The sequence below is a fragment of the Trachinotus anak genome, unplaced genomic scaffold (assembly GCF_046630095.1).
Source record: "Trachinotus anak isolate AG129_WGS33_773 ecotype Australia unplaced genomic scaffold, CSIRO_AGI_Tana_v1 ptg000009l, whole genome shotgun sequence".
Classification (NCBI taxonomy): Eukaryota; Metazoa; Chordata; class Actinopteri; order Carangiformes; family Carangidae; genus Trachinotus; species Trachinotus anak.
Window position 1 is genome coordinate 8,593,248 of NW_027273860.1, and position 22,251 is coordinate 8,615,498.

The 22,251-nt window shown below is 42.1% G+C and overlaps 1 protein-coding gene across 16 annotated transcripts in view; it reads left to right on the forward strand.

Annotated features, from left to right (window-relative positions):
- LOC139625240 (sickle tail protein homolog) overlaps positions 1-22,251 on the forward strand; it is an 83,312-nt gene that overhangs the window by 16,280 nt on the left and 44,781 nt on the right. The window contains exon 1 of one of the 16 annotated variants that reach the window (XM_071485042.1): positions 2,251-2,409. The exons of 14 other annotated variants lie outside the window; for them this stretch is intronic. The gene's annotated coding sequence lies outside the window, so the exon portion shown is untranslated. Of the gene's footprint in view, positions 1-2,250; positions 2,410-22,251 lie in introns of those variants that run through there. One more of the 16 variants, XM_071485044.1, reaches the window with a different exon arrangement.

Genomic DNA, 22,251 nt, shown 5'->3' on the forward strand with positions numbered 1-22,251 from the left:
TACTGGCGTTTGTGCTACTGAAAGCAAACTGCCTGTCATTTCACCTTCTTTACTCAAGTCATATTATACAAGCTCTGTCAAGTTCAGTCTCCTCCAAGACACACGGGTTGCTCATTCACCGAGTGACTGCAGGATTGGTTCCTCAATAGCAGGCTGGCGTAGGCTGAAGCGCCAACCTGAATAGCTTCAGGTGTAATCCTCACCTGCTCTCTCACTGTTAAATCCCAAATGTTTTGATTTATTTTGTCTCCCCTCTCCATTTGTTTGGGTCTCTTTTCAGCAATGGAGGGATTTAGCAGTAAGGGATTAGTCAAAGTGGGCCCTGTTTATAGTGCTCATGCAGGAAGAAAGTGATGTCAAGGCATTTCTCCTGTCACATGGCAACATTGGTCCAAAAGGCATCTGTGAGCGCGTGCACATACGGTTACATATACACACAACCATACAAATACTGCACTCTATACGCTTCACTGCACCTGCCTCCTGTTATCAGCGCCGTAAATGACTCTATACTCTGAGTCAACATCTCTCTCATTCTTTATTATGTGATTAAAGCAGCATGAGAAATAGATGCTGATGCACAAAGCCTTCATGCTGGCACACCTGAGCCGCAGAGGGAGTGACGGAGCACATTCTTTCTTTTCACCTAGATGCTTTTTTTTTTTTTTTGTACCAACTGCTGCTTTGAAGTTTCGTTGCTTTGTGCATCCAAGCCCTTAAACAATGAACCGCGGTCGTGAACGTCCACATCATGTCTGTTAGTGTGGGGCTTTCTGTGGTTGCATGCACAAGGAGAGAGGGAGGGGGGGGGGAGTGCAGCCTCCTCGCTCCAACACATGGTGCCCAGACTAAACAACAAGATGAATGTTTCCTGAATTCAACCTGGCATGCAGGCACCCCCAGTCTGCCCGTGTGGCTCCCACTGACTGACTGAAAGACTCGCATTCAGCGCAGGAGAAATGAAAGGTTAGAGGGGAGGAGAGGAGAGCACAGTGGATGGAAGAAAAGACGAGAGAGAGGTTCAGTCTGTTCATTTCAAGTTTGGACTCTCCACCGCAGTAGCATCAGCAGCGAAGGATAATTCCAGTTTATTGCAAACTGGGTTGTTTTCTCAGTAGAGCTCTGCGGGAATGTTGCTCAGTCAGATGGGGTCAAGAAATATTATAGACTGATACAGAGGACTCATCATGAGGAGCATGACACAGCTGGTGAAAACAGCATATATCCTAAATTTCCAGAACTCATTCATAAGCGAATTGGTTGGAATTATCCTTTAAGACGAAGCTAAGCACAACAATTCACCTCTGAAATTCAGAAAAATGTGGTTTTTGTTCTGAAAGCTTTACCTTGAAAACATGACACCTTTTCTTCAAGTTGGCCTGAACTCTTCCACAGCCCGCAAGGTGTTACCTTCATGTGACGATGGAACTGTTAACAACACCAACAAAAGCCTCAGTGTTCTCCTGTCAAACCTGTCTCCTCCCACACGTCACCTTTCACCTCACACTATCCTGCAACCCCCCTCCCCACATCACACCTCCGCCCTTTTTTATTTCGCCCAAAAGCCTGGAAAGAGCTGGCCCGGCTTAGTGAAGCACTGAATTAGAGGTTGGGGCTTCGGGAGAAGGGGTTGAGGTATCATGGTGAAAACTTTTGGCAGACTATGGGAAAAGGCGCCTCGTTTGGAGGGAGCACTCTGGGGCTCTCTGGGGGCTACGATGGGCTGAGCCTCATTGCGGTTTGTAACAACAAGCTGTTGGATTTGGAGAGAAAGTTCCAGACACACCCCCAACCCTTACTCAATGCTTCTACCCCCCTTTTCCTCATGTCTGAAAAAGTGTATCTGTCTCAGGAACATTCAAGCAGGAAGCCCCCTCCATGTGTTTTCCTTCAGCCTACCAGCCTCGCTCCCATCCTCCATCACTCCTTCAGCTTGTAGTTTGCTTCTTCTTCCTCGTTCTTCCTCTCCGGATTGAGGAGAGCCAGACTCCGGGTAGAGGCAAGAGGTTAAAAAACCTTAGTCAAGAGGGAACACACACACACACACACACAGACATCTACATGTGACATGCTTCTGCCAAACAATGGCTGTTGGCTGAGAGAGAGGTGGGGGCGGAGGGGTAGCAGTAGTTTCTTGGATGGCCTGATTGGAGCATAAACAGCAGCCCAGGAAGTGCTGAAGTAAGAGAGAGAGAGAGTGAGAGAGAGAGAGAGAGAGAGAGAGAGAGAGAGAGAGCGGAGGGAGGGGGAGCAGGAGAAGTGTGCAGATCTGCCGGGAGAGAGCAAAAAGTTTGGGGACTGCGACGGTGTGTTAGTTAGTTTGTGTCACTCTGGTTGTGTCCAAGAGTTTGGCTTTTAAATTTTTTTTCTATCAGGACGTACTGTATCGCAGAGAGCCAGAAAATAAAGGTGAGTAGCTGCGTCTCACACGAGGACACACACTCTCTCTCACACAGATGTGAACTTAAGAATGCGTAGATGCTCAGTCATGTACATGTGAGTACAAACAACACCCATTTTCTTCGCTGTCCCTTCCCTCCGTGGAGTCAGATTGACGTGTTCTACCGCAAATATCCTTGCATGACTTGGGAAGAAGCTTGTTCTGATTACTGCACGTAACACCATGTTCAATTCCAGAGGGTATTTGAATGGCATTCACTATAGTGTTTTTTATGTGTGTGCTGTTTGCTGATGGTTCCCCCTGGATCTGAAAGCTACTTGTTTTGCATAGCTGTTTTTTTTTTTTTTTTTTTTTTTTTTGTGGTGCCTTGAATTGCAGCCAGCCATTCAGAGAAGCAAAAAGGGGACCATCTAATGTGTGTGTGGCTGTGTCTAATTAAGCTGATGGGGGGAGAAGGAGAGTGGCGAGGGGTCAAACCATGAGAGGCTGAACTTGAAAACAGCACGGTCACTTTCACAAAACGCACTCCTTAGACAAACGTACATTACAGTAATTGTATCAGATTCAGTCCCTATACAGAACTTTTCTCAGTCTGTTTGCTGCTCCTGAATCAGATGTGTGTTTCTAGAACAGGGAGTAATGACATCTGTGGATGAAAGTAGCTGGTCGAGGATCAGATTCACTGTAGATTTAGCCTTGTATGGTGCTGTTTGCTCTCTGGATCAAATGCATTGCTAAATTTTCCCACCAGGGAGATGCTGCACTTCTCCTCTGAAAGTCAACGTCAGTGTCACAGTGCAACATCAAAGACATAAATCCTCACATAGATCCCTTAACTAGGCTGAGCAGTAAACTGGAGTCAAAGCTGAGCACTTTTTCTCTGAGCACTATGCCTGTTAGTGCGCACTATTTCTTTAGTTTGTGACTTAACTGCCAATTAAATAGCATTTCAAGTATTTTACCGTCTTTACAAGTATATTTTCCTGTCTGGAGCTCTCCAATCCTGCTGGAGTTGCTTTAACTTTTTCCACTGTTGAGTAGATTTGCATCTGGAGAAAGCTGCTCTGCCCCGGCACAGGCAGATGGAAAAAAATTAAGTTAATTTCACAGCTATTCACGTGTTAGAGTGTAATTTGAATCTCACTTAATGTCACATCCAAATCCAATATTATCAAATCCAATAAATCCAATAAATAATCAGCAAAAACAACAATCTCAGAACAAAATCTGATTATCTTTTTAGATAATCAAAGTAACATCCTTTTTGTAGTTTTGTATTTAAGTCTGGAGTAATATTCGTCCTGAAAGGTTCTAAAACCCAATCTTTTTCCACTCAGATGTTCAGTGATAGATGTGATTTGTTGTGTCTTTCAGCGATGAGTATATCAACTTCATTTCCCCTGCTGGGAGGGAAGGTAAACTGGTCGGAAAGGAGCGCCTCGTCAGAAAGACAAATGAGCTTGCACCCTTGCACCCCTTCCAGACCCCCGAACCTCATCCTTCATCACTCGTTCCGGTCCTCTGACAGCGTTAGACCTGTCTCTCACAAGTTTTCTCTGTACTATGCTGATGTAGCAAGTTGTCAGTTTCTCACAGGACCAGAGGAAACTGTTATTAACTGAAATGCTGTGTTTTGACTGCCAGTTTAATTCAGCCAAGCTATTTGTCTAAGTGCTAGCATATGAGGTGCAGTGATTTTGGCTGTGTTTTTACAAGCAAAGGCACACAGTAGCTCCTGACCATATGCCTTCATTTGTCTGATATCATTATGAGACGCAAAGGTTAAATCTTGACCACTTGATTACCTGGCTGGAATACTCTGTTGCATCAGGATCCAGACATAACAGATCATATCTGGATCCATGCAGGAGATCAAGCACTAACCTGTGCCATATGTATTAGCTGATGCAAATCTGAAGCGGTGGAGTTTGATGGCTGCCACGGGACATTGAGCACGGTGGAAACACACCTGGGCCAGTGGCATGTGGCCGAGCAGCGCTGAGGCCAAAGGGGGGAGGGAGAGGCCTGGCCAGGTGTTTCTCCAGCGAGCTGTCTGCACTGTCATTCCTCATTGGGCCTCGAGCCAACTTGCGCCACGTCTCATTGAACTTCAAGGTTTGATCAAACCTCATTATAGAGCTCTCATTTCAGCTCCTGTTGGTGGATGAGTTATGGAGATGATAAAACAGTCCCACTTCATGAAGCTTTCCAATGTGTTTGTAAAAAGAAATGGAGATAAACAAAGAAAGACAAAATGTTGCTGCTGTATATTTTGCTTTTGACATGAAACAATATCAAAGACCCAAATTACACCGAAAAAAAAAAAGTTAATGTGGACTTCATTGTCGACTTTTAACTGCTCAGTCATATTTGTGGATTGCACAGAGCAACAGCAAAACTGTTTCAGGAAAGAGATTTTAAAAGTGATATAAAAATGTCATTCCAGTCAAGAAGTCCATGAGGTGTGACTGAAAGCCTTGGAAAAGTCCCAGTAAGTGGACCTTGTGCTAAGAACCTTTTGTTAGCAAGGAACTTTTCTTTTTTTTTTTATACATAATTTGAGTTAACTGACCTTTTAGAATGAAGCCATTGCTTATTTTCATGATCCCTGCCTCATCCCTGGCTACGTCTTGGTTTTAAGGTTTATATAAATCCTGACTTCCTTCACAGAGTCAGAGACAGTAAAGTGCCCACTGCTGGTAACATTTCTGTTGAGTAAGTTTTAAGATTTTGCCTGAGGCAAATTATATTCTCAATTAGCTGCAAACAGCTGATCTCGTCCTCTAGGAAGATTTTCTATCACTTCAGCAGCTTAGTCCAGAAGCCGTCCATATGGCCAAAACAACTTGAGTCTAATAGAGGTCGGAATGATAGCAAGGTATAATCAGACAAAATCTCGACCACATTAATTGACTTCTACCCGTTGTAAATTGACCTCATTTTGAGCCAAATCACTTTCTGAGGAACAGATGAAGACGCTCTTTAAAAACCTTTTATTTCTGCAATGGGGGTAAGAAGTGCACAGTATAAACACCTCATCTTAGCACAGTTTTAAAGGAGCTGAAGATAAGCCATTTAGTAAGCCACTAGTACACACATAGACTCTCACAGTTCCTTTTGAATGTAAGTGAAGAGACTTTCTATCATGGCAACATTTTAATGAGTCGTACGGACAAATTTGACAGACCAGCAGAAAATGATTTAATAAGGCAGAGATTTGTAGTTCAGCTAATAACGATTCATTAGTGTCAGTCTTCTCAGTTTTTTTCCCTTTTTCCCCATGCCCTTTATATTTGATAGTCATAATTGGTCTGAAATGATCTGATTTTTTTATCCACCGGCAGAAATCTAAAGCAGAGAGGAACAAATTCAGCCACAGATACAAAAAATTGTCTGTATGTCCTGCAGAGTTACCCAAAAAGTGACACTGCAGATGTTTCCCAGATGTTGTCGTCTTTTATTGTGATGGTACAGGCTTATGTTAGACCACTGCGTTGTGTTGCTGCTGTAGGCTTTGCTGCAACAGGGATTATCCACAGAGAAAAGTCGTGCCTCCTGTCGTGATGTCGGATGCTGGTGCAGCTAATGTAAAATTCTCCAAGACATAAAATTAGATTTTTATGTAGGTCCCTCTGCACAGATGAAAAGAAATGGGTGGACTTAGAGTAAGAGGACAACTGTAAAACATCTGGTGACTGGGCATAATTATATACTTTTTTATTTGGGATACAATTGTTCCCATTCTTGTAAAACTTCCTTGTTCAGCTGACACAAAAGTTTAAAAACCAATATCTCCTCTTGTCTCTTTATTCCCTCTTGACGTTTGTGTTCTCCACCTACTTCAGTGGCTCCACCCTCTCAGTGAAGTCATTTGTTTGACCATCTCCTCTTTCTTTGGCAATGATGAGAAGGGGGTGGGGGGGTGGGGGGCGGTAAGACAAATGTTCTCCACCCACGGGCTCAGACAGAGGTAGGAGAGGCTCAAGCAGACACTGACACTCTTCAGTCGCTATTAACCCCCCAAGCTCCTTTTTCCCCCCCTGTGTAAACATCCCTCCGCCTCTCCCAGTCATTTGGCCTTTTTGTTTGACGTGGTGCCTCCTGCAACACACAAGAACACGCCAGACATGCTTTGTGCACACATAAAAAGGAGTTGTGTGTTTTTGTATGACTGTTTTGTCAGTCCGTCCTCTAAGAAATTAATCTGGAGGAAAAAAATTAAGCAAGATTGATGTCTCAGTGAAGATTAAATGCAAGAAAAAATCCAGTCATAATTATAATTTGGCTCTAATTAGCAACCTACAAATGCCCTTATGTGTCAGGCCTGCAAAACTGCATTTGCTGACGTCATTCTGCTCTGCTTTATAAAGCACTCGAGGTTTTGTGTCCCCCATAAAACGCTGTTAATTAAGAAAAATCAAGTATTAATCAATTAAGTATTAAAGCTGCGTTAATCCCAATAAATATGGATGAGACTTCTGTCCTGAGTCCTATTTAACAACCTGCTGTGTCCTGCCCTTTTTCCTCAGATGTTGGCTTTTTTTAATGTTTTCCATCGACCGAACTGACCGCTCGCTAATGACTCATTATCGTGGCATGTTTTTATGATTCTTCCCTCTGCCTGACAAACTCAACTACACTCTCATTTAGCCACAATTCCCGTTCCTGAAAATATTCAGCAAATCCTGTGACACGCAGGATGTTTTTGTTAAGCCGGGCTATTCTAGGAACAGCAGCTACCTTAGCTCTGGAGTTGGAAGTTTTGAGGAAACCTGTCTTCTATCTCTACATAGTCTGTTTGGAGAACTCCTTCCTGCTCTGACTGATAAATAGGCGGGACCTTGTAAACACTGGAAAGAGGCCCAGCAGAGCAGTTTAATGAGGATCAAATAAAACTATTTCAGGCTAAATGTAGTGACAGATACACAGAGAGAGAGAGAGAGAGAGAGAGAGAGAGAGTTGCTATATTTGCACTATATTTGTGTATGGATAGGTGAAGTCACAGAATCCAGTCTGTACACTCTGAAGACTTTATTTAAGTAGTAGTGGGATTATACAAGTGTGACACGTCTTACCTTAAAATCCGTGTTGCAGTTGAGGACAGCATTTGGTAGCATCACTGCTACCAAATGCTGTTTCAAGGCTAAAGCAGCAGATTCTTTTTAGTCTGTCAGTCAATTGCTCCAACGCTTTGGTCAAGACAATATTTTTGATCCTTTTGTCTTGTGACAGAGTTATTGAAATGTTGAAATCCTCATGACTTTTCCAGTGGCTCCAGCCAGTCGACATTTGTGGATCAAAATGAAATTTCATGAAACCTGTTGAATGGATTATGATGCTAGTTGGTGCAGACATTATACAGTTTTGTGAAATTGTGAAAACAAACTTTCTTCAATGGATTTATTTATCTAGCATCTGTCTATCTGATTTCTTTATAATGAGCAATATAGCTTCACAAATAGACTCTTAGTCTTATTAGAGGATATTGTTGGCAATATTGAATATTTTTCTTTACAAATCCAATGAAAAGATCAAAACCAACGATAATTTCTCACTTACCCAGCCTGCCTCTTAGCTCTCAGCCACAAAGCTCCAAAGCTCCTTCATTCCCTCCTGAAAATGTCACTGGAGTTTTTAGCAAACATTACTCAGGAGTAACAGGAGTAAACAGTGTATTTGGTGGGGCCTAAGCACAGTTGTAGATTTGGTGTTCTTGGATAGTTTTTTGACAGTGGAGATTGATAATACAAACAACTAACCAAGACTTTGACTACACAGGCAATGCTTGTTAATGAAATCAATTTATTCTTGGTTTTGATCTTTTTATGAGATTTGTTGAGAAGCATATTGGAAATGCAATATTGCATGATATATATATCTCTTCGACTAAGGATCCTCTCAGACACAGTACTAAATAATTGTAGGGGTGTTTTTTTTTTTAGCTTTTTTTTTTTACCTCTAGACCATCTGGCCCAGACTGCACTCCTGTTCCATTGAGCTATTCTACCCTGTGCTCCCATCAGAGTAATGAAAGTCATCTTGTAAAACCTGACATTTTCAATGTTGGAGCAAGTCATTTACTTCTCTGCTCCACCTCAGTATCCTGAATGGGTTTCTGTGGTACTGCCAGTGTTAATAAAAGCTAAATATGTCTCCAGTGAGAAAATAGTTTAATAATATTTTAACAGTCTTGATGGCTGAAAATTGTAATAGGTCTTAGGTATTTTCCATTTTAGCTTGCCCAGTTGTGACGGGGTTCTGTTTTGAGTTTTGAGCTTAAAAGCTCCTTCACAAGACCTGATGAGAAACTCTATATTTTAAAGCTTATCTCTACAGATAATATCTATATTATAGAGCAGTAATATGGTTTACCAGTCTATCATTACATTCCCCATAAAATAGGGGAAAACTACGGCTAGTAATTGGTTTGCTTGGATTTTCCATTCCCCCAAGATCCCACTCTGCTTCTACCTAAAATTCAAGGCCACAGAACATTCCACGAACGTCTGAACATTTCCATTAGTTTTTATAATGGCAGGAAGAGGGGAAACTGCCCCTAACACACATTCATCCACACACCAACACACACAGTTCCGTCCCTTATGCCCTTTATCAGCTTTTCTTAGCACTTTGTTTCGAAGTTTCCTTCCCGTCAGGTTCTCCTTTCACAAGAGTGCGTATCCTCCCCGGCAGCAGCACAACAATGCCCCGCTTCATTTCAGCTTTCCAAGATCTGAGACCGCTGGAGCCAATGGGCTGCAAGGCACATGCTAAAGCCATTAGGTGGTGGATGACAGTGGTCAGCCACAGAGGCTTTGCAAAATAACCATCTCACTATGTGCGTAATGAAGCCGAGGGAAGGAATCGGGTACTGTATCAACTATCTGCGCATGTGTGCACGTGCAGATGTGTTGGAATTCGGCACGTTGTCTGTCTCACCAGTGGGCTGTCACTCACACAAAACAAGCCATTCAAAAGGAGGAATGAGCCACACATGCCTTGTTTACATATTAAGATATCAGTTCATATCAGCCTGGGTGAAAGCTTCCTGTTAATTTATCCAAATTCTGCTCAGTATCCGCTCAGTCTGAGAGATCGCAGCCATGGTTGAGCAGGCCTTTTATTATTAGACTCAGACACGTCCCATTTGCTCTCTCAGTCAAGCTCAGACAGTTTGATGGAGGACTCTCTGTGGAGCTGGAAGATGACTTAATTACAGTCACTATCTCAATCTGAATTTACTGGGAGTGCATCCATAATGCATGTCTTACTTGGTATCAGTGGGCCCCAATTAGGGTCAACCAATAAGTGTGACAGAACTCTGAGGCTTAGCTTCTCTTCAGATGTGCAGCAAGCAAGGCTTAATGTGCCTGTAATATGAGTCATATATGTCTATATCAATTATTTTTACATCCTTCTCATAATTGATAGATACTTAATAGATCATCATGTTAAAAGTTTTGCCAAAATGCCCATCAAACTTTAACTAGACCTTTGGCCAATTGAGGGCAGCACGACAAGCTGTAAACACAACACTTGGATCACTTTTACAAGTTTTTATGGTGACTGTTTTAGCTCAGAGTTGTTTACTTACACATCCAGAAGATATAGAGCAACATTGGCATTCATTTTGAACTGGTTTCCTGCCACCTTACAAGTGTTAATCTAATATTCACTCCCTTTTTTGCTGTTTTGGTATCCTCCATCTCCTGAGGGAAATATCAGGCTCTTTAGCTGCTAAATTCTCCACTATGCTCACCAGATCCTTTCTAACTTTGCCTGTCTGCCATTCGGTGCTGGGCAGGCGGTGTACAGTGGGTTTACCAGAGGTTAAACAGGGCTGATGAGAGCAGTGAAACTGAGCCAAACAGTCACAGGCATGGGCCATAAAAACCAAAACAGTAAGCTGAAAGACACTAAAATTTTCCAGAGGATTTAAGGGAACTGGAGAGTCAGGTGATAATTCTCTGTGGTTTTGTCACAGATTGATTAGAGAAATTTTAGGGCCCATGTGAGTCTCCATTCTGCTTGTTGCCAACATTCACGCAATATATTTAATTAAAAAACTAATAGTAGTGAAAAGGAACAAGTCCCCCAACCTAAAGGACCATATAGGTCTCTTGTTCCTACCCTCGGATACAACCCATAGAAATGTACCAGTGCACTGGACCATTGACGGCTTTGTCCCAAACATATGACCAAAATGGAGGGCAGCAGTGGGAAGCATACTGGATCTTCATTGTCAATGTAACAATAATAAACACAAGGTTACAGTTGTGGAATGGTCATTGATAAAATAAACAACACTGGTTACAGGAAACGAGCGATGGTCTCCAGTTTGAAAGCTCCATCTAATGCCGACTTTGTTGCTCTATATAGGCCACCTACGTCACCTGACTTCCTCCTTTACTCCTGCCATAGTTACTACGGCCACTAGAGGTCACCTAACAACAAAACTTAACTATGGGCCGTTCAAGCTACTCACACGGACAACCTTTGGTGTTGCTTTTTCGGGCAGGATAGTCTCGAAAGGGAAGTTGCATTGTGTTCACTCCGTAAACCCACTGTGTTATATACATTATTATTTCTGTTTGACTGTCGTGAAAATAATTGAGTCAGGCTTTGTAGATCCAGAGAATGTTTGGATGTATTTTGTTCATCATCGTGTTGTTGTGAACTCTGAACCAGAAATGTATCCACATCACCAGGGGAAAATCTCTACTTGTTCTCTATGTGTTTTCCCAGAAACAAGCAAATCATTCTCTTTGGACTATTAAACAGAACAGCAGCTGCATACTACACACTCGATAACAGCACTTAGTTTGATTGTCTGTTCCCTGAATTTGTCTAGATGATAGGAAATACGAAAAAAAAAAAAAATCCAAAATATTTCCCTTTTAAGAGTCTATACTGCATTGCAGTTGGTGGTCTAAGGGTTTGCAGGATGTACAGTATCATTTCCAACGGGGGTTATGTGTTACACAGTATGTCCCAGTAAGCTGGATTCTGCGCTGCTTTGATCAGGGTAGAGTCCCTTCACTAATCCGCTTGAGCTCTGGATGTTTGCCCAGGACGCGTATGTACACACACACACTCACAAACTGTGATTAAAAAACAGATGTGAGGGCCTAGCCAAAAAAGATGAAATGGTCCGAATAAATCAAATGGGAACAAACCGACTTAACACACAGATGTTTGACTACACATTTGCGTGTACTTGTGTGCCACTTTTGATGACTTAGAGGTTGTATCTGTAGTGAAAGTCACTTTACACACTGTGTTTGTGTATATGGAAGTGTACAGAATAGTGTTGTGCTCTTTATCCAGCAGTAGGATTTAATGACGTAATGCCCACTTGTATTTTCATGTCTTTGCTCACACCCTGTGGGAAAAAAATGGTCATGATCTCTGATCCATATTTTAATTACAGCTGCAGGACACAGACAGGATTAGGAAATGTAAATGCTCTCCTTCTGTCATTTCTCCTAGTCTTTTTAAGAGCCATTTAAGAGCTCTTAATAGCTCTGGGCTTAACTGCAAATCTCTGTGCCCTGTGTTTAAGCACTAATAAACAGGTGGGAAGGGATTTTTATCTGGATACAGCTGATGAGCGGAAAGGGCGTAATGAAAAGATGGAGATGGAGGGAGGAATGGGGAAAAAAAGAAACTGGAGGAGAAAAGAGAGAAAGGCAGGAGAAGAAAGACGGGGTGCTTTTTGAGTGCTTGTCATGGCCCTCCCTGCATTACATCACTGAGATGCTTCAGCACTGATGACATCGTCAGGCTGGGAAGGGGGGGGGGGGGGGGGGGGGGGGGCTGGCCCTGGGCATGATGTCATTAATAACCAATCAGAGGACTCTGGGCCGGTAGGGTCTGGCCAGCTCCTGAGGCTGAAATAGTAGGATCCCTGAAAATGTCTTTTCCTCCTCTCAAATCACGGAGCCTTGTGTCGTGCGTGCTTTTTCCTGAGGTTATTTTTAGACTGATGACAAATATATTTCAGACCTGTTTCTGCCTTTGCCACAGTGCAAAGGGTAAGCAGAGCTGACTCTCCCATGGAGGACAAAGCCCCTGTAAATATAGCCCTAAGGGAATTAGCATTTAACTAACCTAATAGCACATGAAGGAACTGCTTTGTGCCTGTCCACATGAATAGCCCAGTTACTGCTGTACTATGTTTGGTACAGGCCATGCAGTGTTCAGCATCCATTTCAAGCCCGAGAATTCACGTCAGTGGGAGTTTTTAAATTTGCCTTGACTGATGTTTTTAATGATTGTAGCACTGGCTTTTTCATCAGTTTCAATATCAGTGTTCTGCCTGCATAATACACTGTTCAAAATGTACTTGTGACCTCGATGGTGAGCAAACTTTGACAGAAATGACAGCCTTTATTCAGAGAAAGCAAGTATGAGTGAGCAGGTGGACAGACTTTAGTTGGACCCACAGATATTAATGGACACAGTGACTATTGTAGACATTAAATCTATGACTTTTCATTTTCAAGACAATTTGGACCCCCACGTGTTTAGATACTGTTTTTGCCAATCTATCAGAATCTGACTAGGTCTATATTTATAACTTAATATCAACAATTAAATTCCTTAAAATGATGTGTTGAAGAGACAAACCCAGTTTTCTATTAGTGATAAACCAATAATCTGCATTGGCTGATGCCTGCACTCAAGATACACTTTTTTACAGAGTTTAGTTTTTTGATTGCTGGTGGACATTTTTTTTATTATTTAAAATAATAAGTACAGTGCTGAGTGCGGATCTACTAAAGCAAACAGAGACAATGCACATTTCTTTCTGTGTTCAAGTGAATAATATACTAGCATTGAATAAATAATAATAACTTAAATAACATTTAAGTTCAGCAATTTTGTCTCTCATTGTTTTATTTTATCAGATGCAAAAAATGAAAATAACATAATATCATCATTATATACATTATATATTCTATACAACTCACAGTAAAACCTGCATTAAATGATTATTTTTTAATGACATGACACAATGACACAACAAGTTTTAAGCATAATATACACATATTATCACTTTATACTGTTGATATGGTGAACAACAAAAAGTTGCTTAATTGCTCATTCAGCAGACTCAGGCGAACATTAGCAATCAGAGTCTCGTGTCTGGCCACTTGGCATATCTGATAGCGGTCTCCACCAACTGCTAAGGGAAATAAATGTCTCTTTAGCTGCTAAATGCTTCACTGAGAGCTGGGAGCGTGCAGTTGGTTTATCTGTTGGTGTTGGTATTTTTTCCAATGAAAACAGCTCCTTGCTGTGTCTGGAAACTGGGCTATGAGAGTGAGGAGATTCCAAAACAGTCAAATTTGTGGTCATAAAACCAAAAACAATGAGCTAAAAGACACTTACAGGTTCAGTTGAGCTGAGGCAAACTGTTGGGTGAAGTGATAAATCTCTGTGGCTTCATCAATACAAGCAACACATTATACATAAGTAGTGGATCCGTTGTTAACACTAAAGTAATGGTTAGAGCTGTTTTGAAGTTGTGACATTAGATGTCTACACATTAATTACAAATTTCTCAATGTCCTACCTTGCATGTTGCATTGCTTCCTAAAACAGATTTTTATTTTAACAGAACAGACTGTTACATTACCCTGCTGAGTCATTTAAAATTATAAAATAGAAAAACTGTTAAATTATAAAATACAAAGATTGTTAAATTATAAAATACAACTGAACTGTTGCAGAAAAACTGATTAGAGCACAATAACACGGGAAGGCAATAATTCATGTAGTAAAATCAGTCACATTGTGCCCGCTGAGAAACTCCTCTGCTATCCATATACCCTGTGACCTGCTCCCTATCTGTCTGTGCATTATGGCCTCACTTGAGTGAAACTATTAAACTTCTCAGGCGCTCACTTTTTCTCCTCCTCTCCCACGGGAAAGCTGCAACATTTCCGTTGCTGCGACCACACTACAATAAAGCTTGTGTTGTTTTACTCTTACTTCCCCTCAAAGTTGGTCACCTGCATTCTTGTGATTCCTCTAAGAAATCCCCTCTTGCAACTCTTGAAAATATTTACATACCCTGTTTTTTTTTTGGTATGCTTTATGTGGGAAACTACAGATTTCCAATGTCTTTACAGAATGTTTTTGAGGGGAAAGAATGCACTTATCCCTACACAATTATAGTTTATGCACACTTTCTGCATCAAGGCACTTTCTCCCTCCCTCTGAATAGGTCTGGCCAAGCTGGTCCGTATTCACAAACACTTCAGCCTCAGTCCCTTCTGCTCCACAGAGCCTTAAGCTTGGATGCAGTCCACCCACTGACTCACACGGACAGGACATACAGCCATAGACACATAGACAGCACACAGCAGGTTTCACAGATAAAGACTGGGGACAGTGGCACGAGTCTTCCCAGGATTCTCAGAGTGGCTCCCAGTCCACAGAGCCATTTCACATCCCTCCACCACCTGCATCACTTATCAGCTCCAGCAGCACTCACATATCCAAAGCAGGACCTTATGGACCCACTCAGCCTCATCAGCTCTGATGTAGACACACACCCAGATATAGACCCTTTGCGAATATAAAGTAATCTAAGTAGTTTTGAGCTCTTTGAGCGTTACATTTTAAAACAATACACCTATATCCTCAAGCCTCATATCACAGAGTTAATTTACGGCATGACAAACGATGATTTGCTGTTATTTGATTCAGTAATGCATTTAATTTTTAACATTTCATTCCTGAGCTGCTGGGTAGTAATGAGCTTTAGGTTTACGCTGGTTACGCTGTGCTAGCATGCGGAGAAAAAGAGGGAGAAGAAGAGATACGCAGTGCAGAGGGGAAAGTGAGGAACCCATGATTGACTGGCTCGAGAAGTCTGGGTCCTAAGCTGCTTATCACTATGAAGAGAGTCAATTGCAACGCAATCATTTTTTAATAAACTTGTGAGAGAGCAGGCATATTGCAAGTCATATTTAAATGGAAGCCATGTACAGGCTTGCATAGTTAACTCGCTGCAGTGAAGGTGATGGTGAAGTTGCTTTAATTTGCTTCGGCCTCTAGTGTGTCTTCATCCACAGCTGTCTTTAAATGTCTCTTACTCCATCTGATTACCACCAGATAAGGAGAGCAGGTGCTTCCTCCAGTGTTTAGGCCTGTCTGTGTGTAGTGAGCCATATCATTTATTTACTGCAGACTCTTGTGCTTGTGTGCCTGTGTGTTTTTTATATGTATGTTGACATCACACAAGCTTATCTGCTACGTGTGCTTGTTTTTGAATCTGTTGACTGAGAAATCTTGCCAAAACAGATAAGAGATATCTTATAAACAAGCAGTTTGGGAGGGGCATGAGAATGGTCTCTCACTTCATGGAGTTCCTGTTGCAATACTTGGGCAACATACTGCAGGCTGATGGACAGTCGGCAGTAAAACTGCTGTAGGCAGATCTGATGTCCACAGTAAAATAATCATCACATGACCAGAACTCAGCAGAGGGATAATAACTCCTGATTTTGATGGAGTCCCATGCGTCATCTGCCAGTTTATTAGGTACACCTAACTAATGAAGTCCACATGCATACAACAGCATATTTATAGTAGATAGGATATAGTGCATTACTGAGCTGCAATTCTAGTATTTCATTTTTTTCTTCACATAAATTCCCATTCCTTTTATCATTGATTAAATCTGATATAATAACTGACTGGCAAAAAAGGTGTCATTTTGGTATTGAAACTCAGATGTTGAATCAGCACTAGTATTCAATTTTTTTTCAGATCATACCCAGCCAGAGTGACACTTGGTAGGCCGTTAAACGAATGAGTCACTCACATTGGGGATTTGGTGTGATTAAATTAACTGCAAAGAACTACTTTCTTTCCCAGTGAGTGCACTGTTATCTTTTATCCAGAGAGAGAATTCAGATTGGATCTCCTCAGGAGATTCTGCTCCTCGGGAGGTTACAGTGGTCAACTCAGCGTGAGTCATTTTCCAAAGAAGAAGTGCTCTCAGGCAGGGGAGAAGATTCCTCCTCTTCGGCTCCTGGGTGCATGCCTTGCTGCAGCTGTTCTCAGCATCTCTCTGTCCCTCCCCCTCGGGACGCCACTAGCCTCGCTGTTGGCCCAGAGACAGTTGTCACGGGAGACCAGCAGACATCTGAGCTGGTGGCTAGGTTGACTTACACCTACTCTGGCCACGAGTTAATGAAGTATGCACACTGCTGGGGTTTACTGGCAAACATGTGCATTTGTGTGCATACACACACATAATTGCAAACACCGACGCACCAACAAACACATCAGTTCATTAAGCAGCACTTAGTGACTCAGTTAATAAATGACAAAGAAATATTCTAGAGCCTTTTTCCTTGTGAAAAATGGAAAAGACACACAAACATACTACTCTGTGTTACGTCCGGCTCAGAGACTGCAACAAAGTAGGGAGATTAACACTGGAGTGCGTCAATCATAAACTCATATTTATCAAATAAAGAACAAATAGTCAACAAGAATCAATGAGGTGTGGGAATCAGAATCAGTGGTGTGTGATGGTGTATGAAAGGTGAGGGATGAGAGGTGCATGTTGTCAGTGTAAAGCAAAATAACCCAACGAAACAAAGGAGAGCGTGTCGAGCTCGGTGGTGGGTGAGAAGACCACACGTGGCATCTAGACTGGAGGGCTTAAGTAGCTTCCAACACTGGCCAGGTGTTGGAAGTTACTGTGATGTGTCCTTAGCCCCGCCCAGCCAAGGACCTGCAAGACAAAACAACACAACACACAGTACACTGGGCAAAGGCACTAGGGCCGTCACACTCTGTCTTTCACACACTCAAATTCACAGACACAGGCTGTATAATTCCCTTTTGATCACGGCACAACATGCCCGGAGCATGTTCAACAGCACCCCCTGGTGTGGGGAAAATGCAGTGCCTCTCAAAAGTAGCAGCAACATGTTTAGCAGGGAGATGGCAGTAGCCGTTTAGTTGCTTTGGATTGATCTGGGCCTGATGTGTGTCAGGAAGGGGTAGCAGGCAGACATGGTGTTTGTGCTGATGAGTGGAGCTGGCCAATAAACAAAGCTGTTTGTTTGAGTTGTCCTCAGGCTGTCTTAGAGAGATGTATCAGAACTAACAGGCCTGGTCTGCCAGCGCCGCTCGTTTGACTCACCCCCGCTTGTTTGCTTTGTTAGTCGAGCAACAGCAGGAGAAAGAAGAAGTGGACGGAGAGATAATATAGACTGAGAACACAGAGAACAAAATGACACAGGAGGACTGATTCTTCCCAGGATTTAAGCATTATTTACTTTTAAGAGACCAGTAGAACCTTTGCTGTCCGAAGACTGAGTTAAACTTTATTGAAGTTGCAATCCATTCATTAGGAAGCATATTAACTCTGCACTTGAGTTAAAGATCTACAAATCTCACCCACTCAGGATAAGCAATTCCACTTGGAGGCAAAGCTGCAGTAAAATCAGTTTGCCATGCTTCATTGAGTCCAGCTACAGGAAGGAGCCTTACTTGATTACGCTAGGAGTCTCCTATATGATGGAGATGTATTTAACCTTTATTTAACCTTTATTGTGCAATGTTAAGCTGTCACATCCTCTGCTGTCATATCGCTATTCTGATATCACACCAACTATCTCCACCACTGCTACTATTCCCAGTGATGACACCCACACTCACAAGAGGCCACATGTCTGTAACTCATATCTTTTGGCCAGCTGCCCGTCAGTTTGGCAGCTCTGTCTGTTTATAAGGCTTCACCAGAGCGGAAAGTCTGGTCAGGCCTGTGTCTCTGATTACACACACAGACACATATACTGTACATGTTGGTGCATACACATTTGTATCTCAATTGGAAGATGCATTGCAGTCAGTGTGTGTGTATGTCTCATTAGGCAAGTGAAGTGGGAAAAAGAGACAGAGAGATGGGAAAAGAAGTAGAAAAAATACAAATACACAAGCAGAGGAGGAAAATCTAGTCATATGCTGAGGAGTCAAGCTACAAGTTTCAGGAGCAAAGCCACTAACAAGATGTTATTTGTCAGGTTCATATGTATGATTCATATGTGGTGTTTATTTTTTTCCTGGAGCAATGGACAGTTGTGATGTTCAATGGGGAGGACAGCAGAAAGGAAACATTTGGAAAACGTGTTGTGTACTGTGCACTATGACAGTACCAGTGGACACCACAGCTATGGGTGAATGCTCTCACAGCACATACAGGCATCGTGGACTTCACTCTTGAATCAACGGGTCACATAAACAGATAGAGGATAAGAAAGAGGTTAGATCACAAGGGGGTTTCACTGTGAGAGGAGAAAGAAAATGAATGGGAAAAAAACAGAAAACAGCTAAGGTACACTGTCTAAGAATGTCTGTATTCTATCATACTGAATTCATTAAGTCTTGTTCTAAGAAGATCATAACAGCCTGTTGTTCTCCCCATATTGTGACACCCTGACCTGAAGCTCATATAATCAACCTCAAATCAAAACAAAGCTGCACTCATCCACAGCCTATTGGAGAGAAGGATGTGGGGGGCAAAGTTCACCTTATTCACAAAGGCCTCTCTGATTGGTGGACTCATAAGTGGACAATTTTCTTTGGCAGTGTGCCTTAGGGTAATCTAGAAGTAAAATTCCTCTATTTATGAGTGGTTTCTATTTCTCCGCTTCTCCCATTTTCACACAAGACATGTTTTTCGCTTTGTGTGCAAAATTCAAAAGTGTTGACATGACTTGAAAATTGAACTTTTTATGACTTGAACAGGCAAAAAATGAAACAGACACCCAGATAGGAAGTCAGATATTTCCTGCATGTGAGTGTTGAAGCATGAACGTCTGTGTTTGTGTGTGTATGTGTTGTGTGGTCTGAAAAATGTGGCCAGGCTGCATTGCGGAGGCCTTTTTTTTTTTAAACTCTGGTGTCACTTACCTCCACAGAAAGAAGCTTATCTGTCAGATCAGCAATCAGTGAGAAGTTGCTGTAGAATCTTTTTTTTTTTTCTGTGGGCTTTGAGTCGGTCACCTCCACAGACATGCAGACTTTAGCCCTCTACTGTGGCTTGGCAGGGTCAGTGTGCAGTGCTGACTGTGGGAGGAAGAAAGTAAGTGGGCACGGAATCAGGTGGTCTCGGTCTGACGTGGGAAGGGTGACTGACGGGAAAACAAAGGTTCTTTAGGCACAGGATGCATAAGAGTGAGAAAATGTGTCCATAGTTGTCTTTACAGACCATCACTGCAGTTTTAGATTGTGAAATCTTGTGAACTCGCTTGTGAAGGAGTTCTTTGAACTAAATGCTAACATCAACGTGCTCACACGCTTGCTGTGATGACGCTAAGATGTTAACGTTTAATGTAAGCCATGTTCAGCATTGTAGTTTAATGAGTCATTGGGATTCATTGTTTCGGAACAATGTCTGTAGAAAAAAAAAATGTGCCAGTCGACCCAGCAGGTGTTGAGATATTTCACCAAATGAGTGAAAACACTGACCTGCTGGTGGTGCTAGATGAAAAGTATGGGGAATCACCAAAGTCATTCAGAAACATACTGGTGCACATGAATGCCCGTAGAGAATTTTATGCAAATTTATCAGTCTGTGAGATGTTTCAGTCCGGACCAAAGTGGTGGAGCAATAGATCGACCAATATTGTCATTCCTAGCTGCTAGCGTGGCTAAAAATCTTAGATTGGGTAATGATTGTTTCACTCCACTGGCAAACAAGACTTTAAGTCTTAGTAACAATCTAAATACCTAGTCAAAATAGACATTATTGCCATATTTTAGAACTTTAATTTATTCTAATCATATTTAGTTAAGATACTTTTGTACACCAGGCTCAGTTCCACATGAGCAGATAATCTGATATCCAACTCTGATAACTTTCACATTATAACAATACTGTCAGATAGTCAACAGTGGACCAGTGCTGTGTATCAGTATTCATGGCTTCAGGGTATCGCTCTGTGAGCCCTGCTTTTACTGCACACAACAGGGCTTTGTATCTAACTGCATAGTTATGGGACAGTAATAGTAGGGGAGAGTGGGAGTCCGCACAGGGATACATTCCTCCATAAATAAGTGACAACCAGAGAGTAACTGCGAACAGCAGGAGGCCCTGCTCCTCATAAGACCTGGGTGTTCATGGGCAAGTGTTTCATGTTGTCTTTCAAATGAGAAGACCATCATTTACTCAACACCGGCAGTTGTGAAAGAGAGAGCAACATTCTTGAGCCATTGGAGCGAGACATAACTGACTGGCAGATCTCCTGTGACTTTGTGAAAGAAGGAGGTCAGTTTTTCTGTTTGGTCTGGAACGCTGACAGTAAAAGTGCCGCAGGGCAGGTTGTTCGGACCACAGGATGTAATTGTTGGTTTGGAGGAGCTGCTTTAATTATGAATTTGGCTTGGCAAAGACAGACCTGTTGGTTGGTTGGGATGATGTATGTGTTATTGTCAGGGCAATGCATATTTGACACAGAAACACTGTCATTAACTGTTATGGCTTGAAAGGAATTTCAGTGACATTTCAGGATTTCAAATTTTGGGCTATATAGTCTTTGATACAACTGTTTGTTATATATACATGTTTAAGAAAAAGGCCACAACCCTGATAACACATCAGCATTTATCTTTTTTATGTGTCAAATGTTATTTCCACTGAAAGAATATGAAATATTTAAAGATAGTTGTACGTGTGCCAAATGACCTGGCACAATTTCATGTTTCATGTCATTTCCTAGTTGTATGTCCATCAGTATGACATACTATAGGAATTTTCAAGGAACCTTTATTGTTTTAAAATACAGATAAATATTCTGTCTTCCTGTTTCTGGACTGGCTTTCACCAATCATACATGGGACAATCTTATCAGAGGAGGAAGAAATACCATGTTTACTATACTATAGCTGTTGCACCCGACATTTGCTCTTATAGCTATTCCTGAATGCAACATGTTCAAGCCTGTTCTCTGAGGATTTTCTGGGGAACATAGGAAATTACTAACTCATGCAGACGTAGATGAAGCACTTTAATAAAGTTTGTGCACAAGAAAGGGTATTTTTTTTTACACTATAATGCCTGGAATTGATTGAACATTATAGTTAACAATGTGAAGGCTGCCAACATAGCATAAAGCTCATGCAATTCCACAGTATGATTGAATGACGCGACCCCCGTGTAATAGTCTGTTAACTGTCTGCCTGTTGTGGCTAAGTGCCTGAACATGTGAGCGCATGAAAGCAGACAGAGAGTGGGTGGAAGCCGACTTTGTCTCCATATGTTAGACATTATCCATCAGCTGCTGCATTATGTTTGTTCATGCGCTCACCCCACCACTTTCAATTACATGGCCCACAAACTGGGCCATTGATCTCCTCACATTTTCCTGTTAAGGTATGTCAATTTGTGCCGTCCTGCACATTTAGATTGGGTCACTTACATCAGCAGCTGCAAAGAAATGAACTCATGCACAGATGCGGCCCTTCCCCCTCCACCTCCTTGAAAAGAACGACCACATACATCGGCTACAGACATGCACATGGTGACATGTTTGCACAATATATGAAGCTGGCGAGCATGTTTGCTGACTGTCAGGCAAAACAGGACAGTGATGCTTTTCATAAACCCCAGGAGCAGGAGCAAACAGAAAGACTGTGGTCTCTCCCGTGAGGTTCCTAATTGGAAACAACATTGCCTGCAGGACTGACGCTTGTCTTATTCTGTTGTGTTGATCAGATAACTCGATCACATATTAGCTGGCTGCCGTACACTGAGAGCAGTTGGGATGTGGCTCAGAAGTAGGTTATGACACATTTGGATGCATGCTAGTGTCTGGTGG